This window comes from Magnolia sinica, chromosome 17, assembly GCF_029962835.1.
Source record: "Magnolia sinica isolate HGM2019 chromosome 17, MsV1, whole genome shotgun sequence".
NCBI lineage: Eukaryota > Viridiplantae > Streptophyta > Magnoliopsida > Magnoliales > Magnoliaceae > Magnolia > Magnolia sinica.
Window position 1 is genome coordinate 62,379,851 of NC_080589.1, and position 20,100 is coordinate 62,399,950.

A 20,100-nucleotide genomic window follows, 5' to 3' on the forward strand; every position below is an offset into this window, starting at 1 on the left:
CTACAAGATTAAGGGATATATTAAGAAATTCCGAATGGGAAATAGGGATTTTACTAATTTTTAGATCAGGCTTGACCTTTGGCCTATTGTGTTAGGCTCATGTTGGGCGTGGGCCAGGACTAGGCATCAGGCCTGACTCATTGTAGTAGCCCTCAATAACATGTAGACAGAAAAAACGAAGACTACAACATTTTCCTTTTTAGTTTATACAGACAATGCATCAAAGGCATGTACATCGCTCTATTGGACTACCATTTACAGGTAATTGCGTGCCAATGCTTCTGATATTGTGACCATCATCATCTAAGACAGTAGCAAGTAGGAAGTGATGCCAACTACATACGTAGGATACATATGTTGGACACATTTTGAAATTTTCTATTGTTTGAAATAATGGGCCAGATGGGACATTGAATAGAAAGATAGAGAGGTGAACGGTTTAGATCACGTTAATGAGCTCTAGGTTAGACCCACAATTGTGTGGCTTGTACAACCTCCCTATACCCCACTGCGTATCATACTAAAAAATTGAAATTTGTGTTTGGCTTATGGTTCCTCACTCTCGCCGACTCTCCTCCCAAGTTCAAATGCGGTTTTCCCAATGCAGAGAGGGAGGTAAAGAACGAAGATTGCGGGCGTTGGGCCTTCTCTGGAGAGCGTCTTCTCGAGCATTCGGTCAGGTAGGTAAGGATCAAAACCTCTGTTAGCTCGTTGATTCAACGCACAGTAGCATTGTAAACATTTGGTATCATAGCAAAGTCCGTACTTGTGCTGCCGCGATTGGTCGGAGAACATAATCCCCCTTTTAATGGGCCTGCTTGGGGCATTTTGTCACAGCCCCTATCAGACAAAGACTGATGAATCGATGGCCCTCAGATAGTGGAGATGGTGATGAACAGTATAATCCGGCACGAATCGGTGGACCTTTGCCAAATCAGGCCTCCATCTCAGTCACTACTACCGAGTGGGGTTCATCCTTATTCCTCTTTTATGTTTTATGATTCATGTCTTTGTAGTTTTAACTCGTAATTCTTTATGAAAATAGTCCAGCCCATTACCACCCCTGGAAATGACCAAAATGTAACCATCTTCCTCACTATTCATAATTGAAGTAACCCTTTGTATGCAGTGGTGTTTCTTTCATGTTAAAAGTAGTATAATTGCTTTTTTTTTTTTTTAGGAAATGTGGAATCTTACCACCGACTTTGTATTGATGTAAGTGAGTTTACAAACATTCGGGAGGGCCCAGATGAGCAAAAAGGAATATCGGGCCCTGCCTATCATATATCCAAGAAAAACACAAAAAAAGAAGCAAAATAAGCCTGGAGAAGGAGCCAGCAGCAGGCAGCGAGGGCAGGGGCCAGATATAATTGCATTTCAAGATGTAGCTAAATATAACAAATTAAGCATCCTTTACGGTTTCAATTAAGAAACTCTGATAAAAAAATGATGTGAACTCTGTATTGCAGATAAAGCTGAACTTTTTGATGATGCTATTGTAAACTTTCTTTCAACATGCAGAACTTTATTCTGCCTTGAAGAAAGCAAGCAATATCCCTTACCAGACTGGCTTATGAAAACTCGATAGCTTGAACAGAACATGGACAATAACATGTTGCTTTTCACTCTATACAGACAATGCATCAAATGCCTGCAAATCACTCTTACAGATATGCAGGTAATTCCATATCAATGCTACTGATATGTGACCACCATCATCTAGAAAGTAGCAAGTAGGAAGGGATGCAAACTATGTAACAAGGAGATTACATTTCATCTTATCATCTTGATTTCTGGAAAACATGACCAAGGAATCAGTTGTTATTGATGGTGAATGCTTGAGACTTGTAGTTCTCTTGCACACACTGTCAAGAGCAAGTGAATGCCAGAAAGATGTTATGAATCTACCATTGAAAGCAATAGTCATTGTTGTGTCTATATCAACTGAAGTTCATTCACAGGTAGTGAAAGTTCTTACAACCGTACTATGTTGATGTATTATTCTTTTAATTGTTTACTGGGTTGGGCCTTTGATGTGTCTATCAATTTGGGTGCTAATGTGGGATACCAAGTTTTAAGTGGTTGTCTGTAACAAAACAATGGTTATAGAGGATTTCTCTCATATTGCAAATTTTTTTTTTTCCAATTTCAATTTATTTTCAGGATATTATTAAATTATATTTATCTCATTAACTGTTCAATTTCAGGAACTCAATGAGATTAAGAGCAATGCTATGAGACTGGTTTCTCGCCTTGATCAGATTCTATCCTTTACAGTTCAATTCTGAGAAGTTTTGTTAGCAATGCCAATGACATGTAAATAACAACTTCAGGTACACTTGTTACAAAGTCAGATAACTACAGTTTATTTTTATTTTATTTTTCATTTTTTTAATATGCTGGCAGCTCAGGATGTTTTGATATGCAGGCACCCACATGCAGCATGCATGTAACGCAAACTAAACCGACTAAACTGCCAAACCATCACTAATTCAGTCCAGAAATCAGATTTCTTGAACAATCCTAACCTCTGGTTTTTGGACACTTGTTTGTTGAAACAGGACCATTTATCATTTTTATTTTTATATTTAACTGCCCAATTAGTATCCACTAATCTAATATTTACAAATAACAATTAATCTTGATTTTTGGTTCATGATACATCTAAACAGGAACCCATAATTTGGCCAGCCTAATTTGAATTAATTGTATGCAACATATGCAATTTGTAAGTAATTTCTGTCTGTGCATCGTCCACCACTCTGCCAGAGTGTCAAGTTTTTCTTAAAGCTAAGTTCACGAATATATGAAATTGTAAATATTGAGGTTTGAATTCCTTATTCTTTCAAATTAGGGAACTTCCCCGTTTGAAACTTAATTTGTATATTTGTGGCCATGGTTTGTATATCCTAGACATTGGTGTGACAGCTCCCATCATGAATAGACTAATCCTAGAATATCCTCTCAATTGATCAACTGTAACCTTCTTCTTGTTGGCATGCAAATACATGGTTTTAAGAAAGGCACGAACAAACCATATTCAATAAATGAAAGATGAACGAAAGACCAACTTCTTCCATTAGCACTACTACCACTCCTAACCAACCATCATGCCAAGTAGGCCCACCAACACCATCAACTACCAAACAAAATCAACAACTCCACCTACAGCCTGAATCCCAGCCCCTCCAGATAGCATTATCAAAATAGAGGGCAACGATATGACCAGCTCACTACCCACTGCCACCGAAAGTATACAATGGGATGAAGCTGCAAGGGACTGAGATCCTCCTCAAAACTATTGTTGTAGCTGGAACTTGGGCTGATCTATTGCATTTGGAGATGGAAAAGTTATTGCTTCCTCAGACAAAACACCCTTTCTCCAGAAGGATTAGTAGCACCGGAGCTGGATCATTCCTCTGAAAAGCTTCTGAACAGCTTCGGAGCAGAGATGCGCCACCATCAGAGATGTTGGCGAACCTGGCAAACTGGAAGCGGAGAGGTGCATAGCAGATACCAGAAGCATTCCATCCTGCACATCATGCAAACAGACAAGCCCTCGTCTAAAATTCCATGCAATCAACTGGGCCTTCTTCTTACTACCCCGCATTCCCGCATAATCTAGATTAACCAAGCCCCTGATCTCCCAAGGGAGTTCTTCTGTTTTCTGCTGGAGAGGTCCTCAGAGATATTTTCTCCCTAATTCACAAGATCTTAGAGGTACTTCTCATATGAATTTATGCAATATAAGCAAGCTGGTTTTCATCATGTGCTTCTAAAGAGCTGTCTTATCTTCTTTATTTCAGAAAACCGTGACCAAGGAATCAGTTGTTATTTCTAGTGAATGTTTGAGACCTCTGGTTCTCCTTCACACACTGTTACAAGCAAGTGAATGTAGAAGGACGTTATGAATCTACTTTTGGAAGCAATAATCATGGTTGTGTCTGTATCAATTGAAGTTCATTCATAGGTAGTGAAAGTTCTTACAACCGTTTATGTTGATGTATTGGGCTTTTAATTGTTTATTAGGTTGGGCCCCGTGTGACACCAAGTTTAACTGGTTTTCTTTAATAAAACTATGGTTACAGAGGATTTTCTCTCTAGCAAATTTTCCCAATTTCAGTTTAATTTTAGGAACTCATTAAATTATATTTATCTCATTAACTTTTCAATTTCAGGACCTTTTCAATTTCAGAGAAGTTTTACTAGCAATGCCAGTAACACGCAAGCAGCAACTTCAGGTACACTTGTTACAAAGTCAGATAATAACAGTTTGACATAATCCATTTGATTCCCCTGCCTGTAAAGCTAAAGGGGAGTTATTTGATACTCTGGCTGTTTAGGACACTTTCATATACAGGCACGCAGCATACATTACTCAAATTAAACCGACTTAACTGCCAAACTGTCACTAAGTCCATTTTTTTTTTTTTTTTATTATTATTTTTTTTTTTGAAAAGTCACGATTTATATTAGAAAAGAAAAGGATACAAAAGAAGGAGAGAAGAGAGATCGCCGAGGAAGCAATCTCAGTTAGACTCCAAGAAAAAGAAAATCACAATCCTTAAGATCCACAACATACACAGCCTACTCTATCATTAACCGCGCTTAGCCTTACTAGCAATAATCAATTCCGAGTTTGAGGTATCCTTGAAACATCTATCGTAACTTTCTTCCCAAACTGACCACCTAATGGCAACAATTGCCATTCTCCACAAGCGCATCTTGTGCCTGCCCAATCTAACCCCATGCCAAGCTTTAATGAGATGGGACACTGAGCCAGGAAAGCACCACTGAATGTTGAAGCGGATGAGGAATTCAGCCCAAATCCGAGAGATAAAAGGGTAAGAGAGGAGAAGATGATCGACGGTTTCTTCATTCTTCATACAACAGAGGCACATGTTAGCTATGGACATCCCCCTTTTTCTCAAGTTATCCACCGTAAGGATTTTCTTGATCCCAACCAACCAACCAAAAGAAGAGAATTTAGGAGGAACCGAATAGGTCCTAATATGGAAGGGTGGGTGATCGTTATTTGGAGGCAGCTCGTGGTCTAAAAAGGAGTAAAGAGATTTAACAGAGTACTTGCTGGACTTGTCTAGCTTCCAAATTAATCTGTCTTGAGATTGATGATCTGGCGAACCACTGTAAATATGTGCAAGAAGCCCCACATATTCATCAATTTCCCAATCTTGGAGATTTCTTCTGTAGGCTACATTCCATACAATATCGGCGGCCAAGAAATAGTAGCAACTTGCGACTTGGATGCTTGGATCGGGGGTGAGGCTAAGGATATTCGGGAAATCTTCTTTTAAGGGCGCTTTTCCCACCCAAACATCTTCCCAAAACCGGATATTAACTCCATTACCTAGAGCAAAGCCAATGCCTTTGAGAACTTCCCTTTTCAAAGATAGGATCCCTTTCCACAAGGCGGAAGCCCTATAGAGAGAGGAGTCTTTGGACCACCAGCCGCCGAAGGATTTGCTGTATTTCCTTGTCATGATTTTTGTCCCAAAGGCTGTCATCCTCCGTCCCAAGTCTCCATATCCACTTCCTAAGAAGAGCCTTGTTCATGATCTTGAGGTCTTTAATCCCCGCTCCACCTTTTTGGAATTGGTTGCAAACCTGGGGCCACCAAACAAGATGAAATTTCCTTTTCTCTTCCTTCCCATTCCAAAAGAAATGACATTTTAGTCTTTCAAGCTTGGACAACACTGAAGCTGAGCATTTGAATAGAGACATGTAGTAAAGGGGTAGATTTGAGAGGGCTGCCTTAATGAGTGTAAGACGGCCACCCGAGGAAAGATATCTGCATTTCCATCTAACCAGGTAGCATTCAAACCTATTGATGACCTTATCCCATAGGGATTTGGGAGGCGAACCCAAGCACAGCGGAAGACCAACAAAAGAAGAGGGGAGCCTAATCGAAGAACACCTAAATGAATCTGCAAGAGAACTAACCTCCTCTTCCTTCAGGTTAACCCCAAACATCTTAGATTTTGCCATGTTCACCCTTAAGCTCGACACTGCCTCGAAACAATGGATCGTAGTGCACAAGTTAGCTATCTTGACAGGATCTGCTTTGCTGAAAATGAGGGTATCATCTGCGTACTGAATATGAGCTATCGTGAAAGACAGACCTTTCATTTTGATCCCACCTATAGTCTCGGCCTCCTGACCTGACTGAATCATTCTGGAGAAGGCCTCCCCCACAATAAGGAAGAGGAAAGGGGACAAGGGGTCACCCTAACAAGTGCCATGGGAGCTCCTAAAGAAACCAAACGGGGTCCCATTTAGGAGGATAGAGAAATGAGCCTTAAGCATTCTCCAATCCACCCTCTCCATTTAGCTCCAAAACTCATCCGCCTCATCATATATTGCAGGAAGCGCTAATCCACGTGATCATAGGCCTTTTCAATATCTAGCTTACAAAAAATAGTCTTCAAGCCAGCTTTGCGGGAGGAATCCAAGCATTCATTGGCTATAAGGGCACAATTGATGATCTGCCTCCCTGGAATAAACGCACTCTGGTGACTTGAAATGAGATTCCCTATAAATATTTTCAATCTGGTAGCCAAGACTTTTGCCAAGATTTTGTATGGGCCCCCTAAAAGACTGATTGGTCTGAAGTTTTGAAGAGAGCTAGCACCTGAGAATTTTAGAATTAATGCTACGAAGGAGGCCCCCAGGCCTTTAGACAGACAACCCCTATCATAAAACTCATTGAAGAAAAGCATGATATCTTCTTTTATGACATCCCAAAAAGTGATGAAGAAGGAAATAGGGAAACCATCAGGGCCCGGGCCTTGTCGCTGGCTAGGGAGGCCATTGCTAATCTCACTTCTTCTATGCTGAAAGGGACTTCTAAGGCTTTGGCGTCTTCAGGTGATAGGCCGACCATCTGAAGATGGTTCAACAACGGTCTTTTTCAATGATCTTCCCTCAACAAGGAGCTGAAATGGGCAATAGCTTCCTCGGCAATTTCCTCTTTATCTTCAATACGGCGACCATTAACTGTTATGTTTCTAATTCTGTTTTTTCTGGCATGCATACTAGCTATGTTGTGCAAGGATTTCGAGTTTTTATCCCCCTCCTTTAACTACTTGGCTCGGGACCTTTGCTTCCTGGCAATTTCATTTTCAAAGGCCCTGACAGATAGAGACTGGATGAGATGAATTGTTCTGAATAAGATTTCAGTCGACATAATACCATCTTCAGCCTCGACGTCTATCGATTGTAACTCTGCCATAATCGATTCCGTTTCCGAAGCCCTTTTGTATAGAACCTCCTGCTTCCACTTCTTAAGATTTTCCTTCAACATTCTGAATTTGCTGCAAAGCCTGAAACCTGCAAAACCATCTACATGAAAATCAGACCACCAACCTGAAACCATCTGATTGAATGCTTTAATATTTAACCAGGAGGATTTGAATATGAAAGGTTTGGGGCCCCAGTTGTACTCGTCAGTAGATAACATAATTGGATTGTGATCAGAGGTGGTTCTTGGGAGGGTTGTCTGAGAGACAGAAGGAAAATATTCCAGCCAGTCCGCAGAAGCAAGGAATCTGTCCAATCTGGAGAGGGAGGATTTACTCTACTGTTGGTCCAGGTAAATCTGGAACCGAGGAGAGGGAGATCAGCAAGTTCCTGGTCATCAATCCAACATGAGAAGGAGCGCATCGCTGGAGAAACTTTTCTACCATGGGATTTTTCTTCAGTGTACCTAGTGACGTTGAAGTCTCGGATAAAGCAGCAAGGGCCTAAGAAGCCCCACTTAGAGGCATTCAATTCCTCCCAGAAATCTGAACTTCTAGCTTCAAGAGTAGGGCCATAAATCGAATAATGCAGGGGCATTTTCACACCGGGCTCGAGTGGGGTCGCCTGTGGGATGCAGGGGCACACTCGGGGTGGGTGAGGCCCATGGGGGAGGTCTCGTGTTGGAGACTCCTCACCGGGGGTGATTAATGCGCATTTCACATCGGGCTCAAGTGGGGTAGCCTGTGGGATGTAGGGACACACTCGGGGTGGGCGGCCCATGTGAGGCGTACCCATGTGATTTGGGGCCCATGAGGGGGGTTCGGCCAAGGTCTTAACCCATGAGATGTGGGGCCTGGGCTATGAGATAAAGGGATTAATTCACCATACTCTAACAGTTTAAGCTTTCAGAGTAAGTCGTTAATTGTCCTACATCACCGAAGAGATAAGACAATTCTGATTTGAGAATCTGTCTGATAGAATAACCGAAACCGAAAAGGATCCCCACCAGGATTTCACCAGCGTCCATAGAGACGATTTTCACGCGATCTGAATGCCATCAGCACTGCTGTTGGCATCCAGCACCACCCAGTCTGCATCAGCAGCCTTCCACAGCGAGCTCAAGATCCTGTCATTGAAATTTTGAATCTTCGTTTCCTGGAGACAAATAATATCTGGGTTGTGAGCATCACATGAGTCTTTAATCAGCCTTCTTTTCTACTTCGAACCCACCCCTCCGACGTTCCAAGAGATAATCTTCATTGGTGAATTATGTTGCCCCGAGAACCTTGAAACTCTGTGCAACTGATCCCGCGAAGGACGCAAGGCGCTGGAGCTCTCGATTACTAACCGATTTGGACAATTGATTTTTGGGAGATCTGGTGGCAATAAGAGGCAGTGTTTCAAATAGCGCCCGTAGCGTATGCTAAGTAGCGTAGCGTGGCCATAGCGCTACGTAGCATCCTAAATAGTGTAAATCTCATGTGGCGTACGCTACAGGGGCCGTAGTGTACGCTACAACTACGTAGCATGTAGCGTCCGTAGCGTAAGCTACAATGTATTTTTTTACTATTTTATTTTATTATTATTTTTTTCACATTTGTTTTGTTTCTAATGCTGAGGAATGTGACACTTGTATTATACTTGATACATTTAACCTATGAGATTTTTATTTCTTTTCATAATTGTGATTTGTGGTTTCAATTAGACATTATTAATTAAAGTGGTTTGCTTAGAAAGTTGTTGATGTGATAATTATTTGATTTAGCTCATATACGTGGATTGGCTTTTGATAAATGATAACTAATAACTTTTTGGAACACGCTTATAATTAATAAAATGAATCATCTTTTGGGCATTTTTATATTTTTTCCCCTTTTTTTTTCTCTATTTATTATATTTGTCATATTTTTAAATTAAAAAATAGAAGTATCGTGTAGCTTACGCTACACGCTACATGTTATAGATGGTTGAGCGCTACGCGTCACTCTACTGCTATTTAAAACACTGGTAAGAGGTCTTCCACGAGCTTCCACACACTGAAATAGAGCAATGTAGTCTTCCAGGCAGTCCCCGAAGGATAGCCCAATGGCCCTTCCGACGTGGCCTATTGCATCTCTGATCCATTTTTTCTTTCGGATCGTGTTGATAAGGTTTGCTCTACATTCTGTATCTATTGTCTTCTTATCTTAAAAGGCCCCTTGTTCTGGAGGAAAGTCGATCTGGATTTGAAGAGGCTCCGCTTCAATGACGCGATCGCCTAGATCATCCTGGAAGAGGGTAATAAGGCCATTCTCTGAGATCGAAGCGTTTGAAGCTGAGGGGGAGGGAGGGAGGGAGTCGAGAGAGATCGGATTCTTCGAGTTGTATGATTGGTTGTCATACTCGAAAGGGTTTGCACCTACCCGACAGTGGATGCTAAGATCGGGCAGGCTGCACCAGTCGTTTGAGGCTATGGGCCTCGGGACGAAAGTCCCCATCTCGAGAACCTGCTGACTCGATGGAGCTTTCCACCTCAACGTCTCGGGGAGACCAGCAGGTTTAAAGACTAGGGCAGTAGGGGCTGCTGATCAATCTACGATCCAGATGAGGCTCGGGGCGAGGGGAGAGGTTGAGATTAATTAATCATCTGGTCCAATTCTACTAAAGAACCCGATCTGGAAAGATCATTTGGGATCAGGTCCGAGGTAGACCCGGACCCGGAACGTGAGCTTTAGCAGAGCTGAATGTCAACATATTACCATCATACTCGCCAGGTGTCTCCCTTGAAACAAGATCACCAAAATAATCAACCCTTCTGGAGATCGTAGACAAGTCCATAAATCAGATTTCTTGAACAATCCTAACCTCTGGTTCATGAACACATGCTTGTTGGAACATGACCATTGAAGATTTATCATTTTTAACTCCCCAATCAGTATCCACCAATGTCATAGTCACAGAAAACAAATAATCTTGATTTTCGGTTCATGGTACATTTAAACAGGGACCAATAATTTGGATAGCCAATTTGAATTGGTTGTATGCAGCTTATGCAATTTTGACTAATTTCTAAGTGCCTCTATTTCATCCATCACACTGCTAGTGTCTGGTTTTAATCGAAGCTAAATTCATAAAGAGTTGAAATTCTAAATGTTGAGGTCGAGTTCCCTATTCTTTCCAAATAGGAAACTTCTCCATTAGGAACTTTGTAGATTTGGGGCCCATGGTTGTTATATCCAAGCCACTGGTCTTCGTGGGGTTTGCTTTAGCCAGAGTTTTATTATGTAGGAATTATTTTGAGTGGCTTGTTTCCTGGCCCTCACAACCGTGTAACTGCAAATGGAAAATGGTTTCTATTTTTTATTCACCTAAGTAGCATCCCAATCCAATCCATGCCTTCGGACGTGATTTGTATTTAAGGGTAGAAATGGTCAGGTCAGAGTCTACCCAAGCTCCACCCATTTCCTGAACGAGCTAAGAATTTTGAGTGGGTTGGGTTGGCCCTGTGTAATGGGCGAAGTGACCTGCAATAACGTGGGCTGCATAACTCAGCTTTTGAAGACTGTTTTAATAAAACCCATATTACAGATGTTCCTAACTAGCAACCTATGCAACACTTCATTATTTAGTTTCTTAATTTTTATTACATTAATTTTTTTAGTATATTTTATTACTAGATGTTTTGATATTCATTAATTGTCGAGCCTAGTATCAACTTGGATGGACAAACCACAAATCGACTTTTCAGTTTGGAACTATGCACCAGGCTAACTGCCACCTGTCAAAATGATTATCTAGTGGGAAGGCCCACTATGGATGGTATTTGGTGCGGAAGTTGCACCAATTCTACAATCCTGACAAACCCATTAGTGAAATTTCACATTTTCATTGTAAGTGGTATACCTAGCTGAGGGGGAATACACAAAATTAGGTCATTCCAAAACCATATGGGCCTCACCACTATTTTAGATTTTTTAGTCATATTTGTTACACTGTTCCAGATTGAGTGACCTGCCTAAGTTTAGGAAGCTGCTGATTTTGGAGCGTCCATTTTCATTATGGCTGCCTTTGACACTTGGTTCATATGGCACACTCACTACATGGTTGGACACACTTTTGGTCATGTGTGTGTGTGTGTGTGTGTGTGTGTGTGTGATAAATGCTCCCATCCAACTGGTTGGGACGATAAGTTACCCATCTTGTGCATGTGACATCCAACCCTTCTAATATATAGGTCGGCCCCTTGTGCAAAAATCAGCCCCATCCAAGGTATCCCGTATCGGTATCGGTTGGTGTAACGGTGCCCTCCGATACCGATACAGATACGGGGGCATAACGGCGATACGGGGGTGTAACGGCTCATAACAATGCAAAGAAAATTTTTGCCAAAAAAATATAAAAAAATATGGATTAAGTCCGGAATATTCTAAGCATTCCAAACATGCATTCGTTTATAAATTGGAACATGTTTATGGTGGTGTAACGGTCCACTCTTTGGTGAGAAGTTGTATCGGACTGTCTGATGAATTTATGAACCAGACAACCTGGATTTGACTGCAAAACTCATATATTTAATTTTCTAACTATCTACTATCAATGATAGATATATTAGAATGAATGTAATATGAAAATATCTTACATGTGTAGGTGTTTGCAATTATTTTTCATAATTCATAAAAAAAATATAAAATGACAATAATGATCTGTAAAATGAACATTAACATATTCTACTATGATTAACACATCATATTCTACCATTAAAACATCAAAACATTCAATAAAAAATAATTTTTTGAATTAAAAAAATAAGGGCCGAAAATAGTGCATAAATAGAAAAAAATTATAAAAAAATATAAAATGATAACAACAATTTGTAAAATGGACATTAATATCTTCTATTATGATTAACACATCATATTTTAACATTAAAACAATAAAACATTGAATAAAAAGTATAAATACCTATTTTTGAGGAATTTCTGGAAAATGGCCCACAGAGCTTCGAATCAAGAAAATCCTTAATATAAGTTGTTTTTATTTGTAATGTCAAGCTAAGAGTGGTTGAAAATAGTAATAGAATGATTTAGGAAGAGTTTAGAAGAAAGAAGTTTCAAAAAAAGTGAAAAAATAGACCTTAAAAAGCAAAAAAAAAGAAAAAAAAGAAAAAAAAAGAGGTCATTTTTTTAACCGTTACGCCCGTATCGTAATGGATACGGGACACCCTGGCCCCATCCACTCATCAGGTTGCACACACCATAGAAAATAATATTTATTTGCCGATAAATGACAAAGTAGAAGTGTTGTCTGCTAGGTGAATAGTATATATAACTTATGTGCCAACGTTGGACGTGAGCATCTCTCTGTGTAGATGTGTGTACGTGTTCGTAGAAAACATTTGTGCATGTGAAATCAAGGCCATCCATCATATATGCCTAGTTGTTTCTCTAATTTCTTTTTTATCATCGGGAATTGGGCTAACCTATGACTTAACTGAGCCACAAAGGGAGGCAGGTAAATGTTCGCCATTTGCTGTCGTGTTTTTTCTGTGGAGCTTGGGTCTGGTTCCTAAGGTGCTGGTGTGATCCTTGTCCTAAGTGGGATCTAAGCTGCAGGGATTTCTGTTGTCTCGAACGAAGGTCCTGTTTTTGTTTCTGCAGGCAGGGTCTCATCTTCTAATTGACCTTCATGTTGCCGGAAGGAGAGATCCTTAGCTGGAAGGAGAGATTGACCTAAGGAGGAGCAGGGATAGGTATCCTCTGCTGGTAGGAGTGATCGGCCTGGATCATGATGTGCTTCATGGAGGTTTAAGCCTTTTCTTTTTTCCATTTTGTGTATGCAATTTAGGAGATGTGATAGATGAGGCCCGGAGTTTTTTTGGAGCCCATCTGAAAATCAAGATGTACATCCTCTGTTCATTTTATCAGAATTATAGGGGCGTGCCCAATCTTTTTTAAAAAAAAAAGGGGGTAAGGAGGGAACCCCCACTTTTGATCTCCTGCATAATTGCATAATCTGCATCTATGAACCCAACGAATTCCAAAATTTAGCTACCACAACAATTAGAAGTCCCAAAAACAACCTTCCAGTAATGAAGGGTATACTTCATTGTAGTCCAATGGTCTTTACCTAGATTTGTGGTGTATCTGCTGCCACCATTTAATGTTTGGTCTACTGCATATGATATCAAATATAACACTCCTTATTGCCAATAAATATAGTACCAGAGACATATTAGTTTTTTAGCTTTTGTGCTAAAAGATTAATTTTTAGATACCTTACAAACCGAAGCAAATAAAGTACTAGTTTGAAATTCTGGATATTGAAGTAGTGAAAAGCTTTTTCAACTTAAGTCTTTTGAGTTATGTACACTTTTCTGCTTTTTTGCTTCAAATATAGTCATTTGAAGAATATGATTAATGACTCCTAAATTATTATTTTTATATCGAATTCACCAACCTCATCACTTTCATCCCTATGTCAAATATACTCTCTCTTGTGTGGTCTATATAAGGAGGAACACAACCGAGAGATGTATTTCATTCATCATCTCTTGAGGTATTCATTAGTACGAGAATATATTGTACAGAGGAAGAGTGGGAGAGAGGTAAATCTCGTAATTTTGTTTCTATTGTTTTAGAGAAGAAAAAAGCTCCATGTTGCTACCCTATGGACATAGACTTTGCTAGGCATATTTTAGAAATACAATGAAATAAAAAGTTTTCAAATTTCTAATAAAATTAATTAATTAGTTATAGGATGCTTAATTAGACCTGGTCATTTTAATTTTAATTAAAAAAAAAACTACTTTATTTTTATTATTTTTTTTTTTTCCCAAAAGGTGGACAGAGCCACAATTCCAATAATCACCGAAAATTACAGAAATTCGGGTGGGACCCGACAAAAAGAAACAAGTCCCACCTATTCATAAAGCCTAAGGAAGATTCCCACCTATTAAAAAAAACTATTTTAATTAGATATACCTCACGATGACCCATCGATTGAATGCTGTTTTGATCTCCCAAGCAAGGGAATCTCTCCTAGACCTATTCCAATTGAAGAGGATGGAAAGCTTCCTGTCTATATCTTGGTAATTAGGACAAGATATGATTCTTGAGTCATTTGTGAGATTGCGATATAATAGTCTAAGCACATATGATCCTCCTCTACTTTGGTTACTCTATGAGGCCTTGTAGATCATTAAGCTTATATTATAAAGGTTTGATGACATGTAAGCCATTGAAGTGTGAACACAGCACAAACTTGTCCAAAAGGTCACTGTGCATTCAAAATTTGATGCCAATAGGCAGATGCAACCTTCCCATGATTCACCACATGAATTTATGCTGGATTTTGAATGGTTGTCCAAATTTTATTTTATTTTATGGCGTGGTATGTGTATTTCATCTGAAGGTGACCAGCAACATGATAAGGGGATGCCTCGAAAGTCAAGCCCATGCATTCATTAGAGAGCCACACCATTGAAAATGATGCATAACCATCCATAGATGAGAAGGAGATTTTAAGGAGTGGGGCCTGGGACAAGATGGGTTTGGACCTAAATTCTAAGTCACATCTCCTCTTTTATTAAGAGCATCGGAATTTCAAGGAGTGGGGCATGGGACTTAATAGATTTGGGCACAGATTCGGGCATGGGTCAAGATGTATTTGGGCACAGATTCTACTTTTAGAGTGAAGTATACCCATTTTCGGGTATTACTAGAATCCAACGTGTGGGGCCTGATACTAGATGTGAAACCAGATTTTTTACTGATTTGTTTTGACTTGCCAGGCTAAAATCTATTGGAAGTTTTCATTTTGCACCGTGTAGGCATGAACAAAGCGCTGAATTATTGCTAACAATGGCCAGGTGACTTTGGTCAGTCCATACTAGGCTGTGCTTGAGTTTCAGCCTGAAAACAAGGCTTATTAAAGAAAATGAGTAAGATAATGAGACAAGTTATGGCTAACACACTCGTTTCAATGCATTTTAAGGATGCATGTAAGTATTAATAGAAGGTTTTAATTCCCTAATCACATAAAACTTAGTAAGAGCCTTTAAGTAAATGAATCAAAGGAGTGTTGCTCAGGCCTAATAATTTGTTCACGGGTGGTGCCATATGTTAAACCTCTAAACCCAATTTGTAAATGGGTGGGGATTAGGTCACAGGTCTAAGTGAGGCCCACACTAATGTTTATCTCATATCCACTCTGTTCATCCTGTCACTAGCTTATTTTAGGACATGAATGTATCAGCAAATTAAAAAATTAAGTCAAGATTGCATCAAGAAATAATAGGGATGAATACACCCACCGTTGAAACCTTCCTTAGCCACTGTTATGTTTATATGCCATCCAACCCCCTTCATAAGTGATTGTAACATCCCAAAAAAAATTCAGCTGGTGTAGGTACACAGGTACTTATTCTAATATACATTGCATGTGAAATTGTGTTTTTAGAATAATAATACTTGGACCCGCACACAGGTACATACACTTAGACTCACGCACACCCAAATCGTTAAGCCTCGTATATCTTTTGTATACTCGATTAGTTTCTTAACTATATTAAATGTCACGAAGAAAAGTACAAAAATTCCGGTGGGCTACACTCAACAGAAGATGGGCCACACCTATCCTATAAGCAACAATAAAAATTTAAACATATAATATATCAACTATAAGAAAAGTACAAACATTCGAGTGCACCCGATTAGTTATCAAACTTGTCGTTGAATTAACTACTCATCCCCTGGAAAAGCCATCCGACTGTCCACTTCGTCTTTGGATCGCCGGATCATGATATATCAACTTTCGAATCATTATATCTACTCACGTACCTATTTATCCATAATTCCAACCTATTTATTTTACCTACCACCCCTATATAAGCTTAACTGACCATCAAGATTGCAATTGGAATACCCCTCATAAATACATGTACATGAATGCCTTTCTATTTATCCTGAGTTAGCAAATCATTACACAACTATTTGACCATCAATCCAAACCATTGAGAATACTTGTTTAGGTTAGATTACGCTAATCTACCATCAACTTTTACCCAGACCTTACATCATTTTTTTTTTTTTTTGATCTTTTATATATATATATATATATATATATATATATATATATTTGGAAAAGGTTCAATGCGGTCCAGCTCATGGGAACTTCCCATGAGGTTGAGCTGTGTGGGCCCCACCGTGATGCGTGTTGAACATCTACACCATCAGTCAGATGCACAATTCCATGGTGGGCCTCGGGTTTAAAATTCAAGTCAATCCGCAACTTGTGTAGGCCACACCACATACAAAAGTTGAGAGGGGCTGCCCTTCCATTAAAACATTCATAATCATTTGTTGTGCCCATTAGATGTGGTTCACAAATCCAGCTCATCCATTATGTGTTTCGCACTTGGATGAGGGGTCAGATCAATTTTCAGATGCATCCAAATTTCAGGTGGGCCCTACCAAGTGCTTTTATATGTTTTAGGCATGTCTTAATGAGAGGATAGCCCCTCTCAACTTTTGTATGTGGTGTGACCCACAAAAGTCTTGGACTGACTTGATTTTTAAGCTCGAGGCCCACCATGGAATGGTACATCTGACTGATGGGGTAGATGTTCGAAACGTATCAAGGTGGGGCCCACACAGCTCGACATCATGGGTAGTTCCCATGAGCTGGACCGCATGGAACTATTTCTCGTGGGAAGCCCGAGGCCGACCATGGAATGTTGCGTCTCACCAGCACGCCTACCCATGTGCACACCTTTGCACACGTGTCATAGTCGTCTAATCCGAACTGTCCATGTGATGTGGAATCTTATAAAAACCCCAAGGGATAAATTTTCACTTTGATCTAAAATTCTGGGCCACAACAAAGAGAAACGCAAATCAAGGGAGGAAACTGTTTTCATTTTTCATAGCCCATCAAAGTTTTGGATCAAAGTAAAAATTGAGTTTGGGGGTTTCATGAGGTGCTGCTTCACGTGGACCACCGTTCAGATTTTGGAGTCGCATCAGGTATGATGAGTTCTCAAAATAGTTTTGCATGGCCTGCAAACTGGTGGGCAGCTGAGCATTCGGTAGGAAATGAGACTAGAAATGGATTGAGAAAATGACCACTGTAGACAAAACCTTTTACCCAGCGGTTTTTATGTTGGAATACAAACTTAAGTTACCAACTTAGACTAGCACGTGCGGACAGCGACGTTGAGGACGAAACTACCCCTCCTTTTCACTTTCACTGCGAAGACGACGCTCCTCCAACTGAGAGTTGTGCGAGCGGCTTAAAAGAGATCAAAGTTACATGGCCCCACAGCTATGTTTTTATTATATCCACAACGTTCATCCATATTTCTAGATCATTTCGGAGCATTATCAAACAAAAGAAAATCATATCCAAAGATCAACTGGGCCACACCACAGAGCAGCGGAAAATTAATTTTCATAGTTGAAACTTTTGTAGGGCCCACCATAACATTTGTTTTCCATCCAATCTATTCATAAGGTCACAAAGACCTGGATGAAGAGGAAAAACAAATTTCATAATGATCCAAAACTTGTGTGGCCCCTAAAAGGGTTTCAACGGTAGACGTTCAAGCAGAATAGTAATGGCATATGCACAGGGATATGGATATAGCTACGGTTATAATCCGTAGCCATACCTTGGCGATCAATCCCAAATCCCGTGATTCCACCGCAAGTCGCTGTCCCTATTGGCGATTAATCGCGGATTTCGCGATTCCACCCCCTCGATCTATGGCTACGGATTATAACCGTAGCTATAACTGTATCCCTATGCACTTTCTTTTTTCTTTTTTATTTATTTTTTATTTTTTTTATTTTTTACATGGAGAATTTTATTCTACCTACATTTTTTTCTAACACATATTTATATAAATATGTAAATATAAGCATATAAAAAAAAATTTCTCTTTTTTCATTTCTTTCTTTATTCATGTAACAAAAATATTTTCTAAATCAAAATTAGTTACTTGACGTACCATATATAATTTTAGGGCTGAAAGTTGGGTGGGCTCAACTCGACCAACCTGTGACCAACCCGACATTGGGTTGGGCTTGGTCAGGATGAATCGGGTTTGGTCTTGGGGTTGAGCCATACAAACAGCAACTCGATAAAACTTAGGTTGGGCTTGGGTTGAGGTCTCGGGAATTGCTAGGAATTGCATGGAAATGACCGTGAAATGAAGGGAAATGACCGTGAAATGAAGGGAAATGACCGTAAAATGTATGGAAATGATCGTGAAATGAAGGGAAATGACCGTGAAATGCATGGAAATGACCGTGAAATGAAATGGAATCGCTGGGATTAACCGTGAAATACATGGAAATGAACGTGACGTGAACGGAAATGACCGTGAAATGCATGGAAATAATCTTCTAAATAGCATTAATTGCTAGTATTTATCATAAAAGCTAACTTTTTACAAATTTCTAAGAAGAGTCTGATGGAAGACTGAGAAAACTACAAATTTCTAGTCTTTTAATAACTACAAAAATAAAAAACTAACCAATAGTAAAAATTATAACCATTCTTAGTCTTGCTTGGATTATCAGAGAACAAAATCAAACCACCTCTTCAGGATGAGTTCTTTCGGTTGGTGTAGTACATTTCCACTAATTTACAGCCTTCCTTTTCTTCATTTTAGTATTCATGAACCAGCATAACACAAAAGTATTCATGGACCATCACATGCAATATTAACAGATGTGAGCGCTGGATCCCTTTTTCAAGGGCTAACCTATGGGTCAACTGCTTTGACGACTTCGTTTGGTAGAGGTTTGAAACCAAGCATCCAACCTTCGAACAATACGACCTAAAAAACTGCAACACAATCAAAATATTGAATATTGATCATCGTATATACCATACATAGAATCAAAAAGTTATTTTGGGTGTTCTTGAGTGCACTCCCAAATTCACGGTTGGCAGGGCTTCTATGACAGACGTGTAAGTGAAGGGTGGGGTGGCAGAGAAAACAGAACAACATTATGAGGGACATGTTTTCATGATTTTTCAGTTATTTGCATCTGGAGAACTTGTAGCATGGAGAAATTTTGGAAAGTAGAAATTGAGCGGGCCAAACTGGAAAATGAGCGAGACAAACTGAAAATTGAGCGGGCCAAACTGAAAATTGAGCGGGTCAAATTGAAATTTCAGCGGGCCAAACTGGAAATTGAGCGGGTCTAACTGGAATTTGAGCGGGACAAACTGAAAATTGAGCGGGCCTAACTAGAATTTGAGTGGGACAAACTGGAAATTTGAGCGGGACAAACTGAAAATTGAGCGAGCCTAACTGGAAATTGAGCGGGACAAACTGGAAATTGAGCGGGTCAAACTGAATTTCCAACTGGAAATTTTCAATCATTTCCATGTTTGCCCGCTCAATTTTCAGTTTATCCCACTCAATTTCCAATTTGGCCTGCTCAATTTCCAGTTTGTCCCGCTCAATTTCTAGTTTGGCTCGTTCAATTTCCAATTTGTCCTGCTCAATTTCCAATTTGGCCTACTGAAATTCTAGTTTGTCCCGCTCATTTTCATGTTCGCCGGCTCAATTTTCAGTTTGGTCCTCTCCATTTTCCAGTTTGTTCTGCTCAATTTTCAATATGGCCCGCTGAAATTCTAGTTTGTCCCACTCATTTCCATATTTGCCAGCTCAATTTTCAGTTTGGCCCTCTCCAATTTCCAGTTTGTTCCGCTCAATTTCCAATTTGGCCCGCTGAAATTCTAGTTTGGCCTGCTCATTTTCATGTTTGCCCGCTCAATTTTCAGTTTGGCTCGCTCAATTTCCAGTTTTGCCTGCTCAATTTCCAATTTATCCTGCTCAATTTTCAGTTTGGC

At 39.8% G+C, this 20,100-nt stretch overlaps 1 protein-coding gene and 1 long non-coding RNA gene across 4 annotated transcripts in view; both read left to right on the forward strand.

Moving 5' to 3' along the window:
* The window catches only part of LOC131230567 (protein SWEETIE-like), a 70,887-nt gene that overhangs the window by 7,269 nt on the left and 43,518 nt on the right, over positions 1-20,100 (forward strand). The gene's annotated exons all lie outside the window — the stretch shown is intronic.
* LOC131230843 (uncharacterized) lies at positions 1,059-13,229 on the forward strand. Of its 3 annotated transcripts, XR_009164105.1 has the most exons (4): positions 1,059-1,961; positions 2,208-2,333; positions 3,807-3,970; positions 4,179-4,432. It is a non-coding gene; the product is annotated as an uncharacterized LOC131230843 (long non-coding RNA). The 3 variants fall into 3 exon arrangements; XR_009164106.1 differs by lacking the exons at positions 3,807-3,970; positions 4,179-4,432 and adding an exon at positions 12,894-13,229; XR_009164107.1 differs by lacking the exon at positions 3,807-3,970 and having other exon boundaries at positions 4,179-4,433.